Here is a 1,112-nt window from a genome sequence, read left to right as displayed (position 1 = left end):
CCTTCGGTAATGCCCATTATTCTTATGTTTCCTCTCCTGATGGTATCAGCTAGTTCTTGAATTTCTCTTTCATTATTTTTCATTCTTTGGTTTCTCTCTTCTTCATTCTGATTTATTTCTAGATTTCTGTCTTCGATATCACTGATATTTTCCTCCATTTGGTCGACTCTATTTCCCAAGCTTGCTATTTCATTTTTCAACTCTTGTAGTGTGTTCTTCATCTCCAGAAGTTCTATTTGGTTCCTTTTGAGGGTTTCAGTTTCCTTGCTCTGCTCATCTAGTTGTTTTTTCAATTCCTGAAATTGTTGATTTGAGTTGTTTTGCATCTCATTGAGTTTTTTCAGAAGTGCCATCCTGAATTCTGTCATTTAAGTCACATATTTCTATGTCTGTATGCTTATTTTCTGGAGATTTTTCCCTTTCTTTCTGAGATGCCTTGTCACCTTAGTTGTTTATAGTGTTCAGTGAACTATTTCTGCACCTGGGCATTAATGGAAGTGTATTTTGCTATTTTTTCAGAAAGAAGATTTATTAAATGAGATCTCTCTTTAGCCAGTTGTGAAGAAGGTGCTTTTCTTTTGCTTTCCAGTAGGTGATGTCTAACCTTTTGGATCCCTATATAAAATCCTAATAATGCTTTTTAATTTTTTTTGTAGATATATATATATATTTTTAAGGACCTTGTCAGCTTACGATTCCTTATTTTTTTATTTTTTACGCCTATGGCCCCTGGTCTTCCTAGGTGGTCTCCCATCCAAGTACTAACCAGGCCCAACCCTGCTTAGTTTCGGAGATCAGATGGGATCGGGCTTGTTCTGGGTAGCATGGCCATAGTTCTTATAGATATTTAATCGTGCTCGCTACCCTCAGTTTCAGTTCCAGTCAGTGTCAGAGACATTCTTGGTAGCATTTGCTCAGATTCCCCTGGGACTTCATGGTGATCGGTCTCAGAGGGTACAAGTGGTGCAGGAGGGGCCCTTTGGGATGTAGGTTCTGTGCTGTGGCTCGGCCTCAGTTTTGCCACCGAGGTTGGCAAAAATCAGCTGTTGTTCCTCAGCTGTCCTGTCCCACTTCTCTGCTTTCTGCCCTGATGACTGGGCCCTGCAGCCACA

At 40.2% G+C, this 1,112-nt stretch overlaps 1 pseudogene; it reads right to left on the bottom strand.

Moving 5' to 3' along the window:
* Positions 1-717: 717 nt before the first annotated feature.
* LOC112481126 lies at positions 718-836 on the bottom strand (annotated as a pseudogene).
* Positions 837-1,112: the final 276 nt, after the last annotated feature.

This window comes from Pteropus alecto, unplaced genomic scaffold (assembly GCF_000325575.1).
Source record: "Pteropus alecto unplaced genomic scaffold, ASM32557v1 scaffold104, whole genome shotgun sequence".
Lineage (NCBI taxonomy): Eukaryota > Metazoa > Chordata > Mammalia > Chiroptera > Pteropodidae > Pteropus > Pteropus alecto.
Note: the sequence above shows the minus strand (reverse complement) of the source record. Positions and strands in the feature narration are given on the sequence as shown.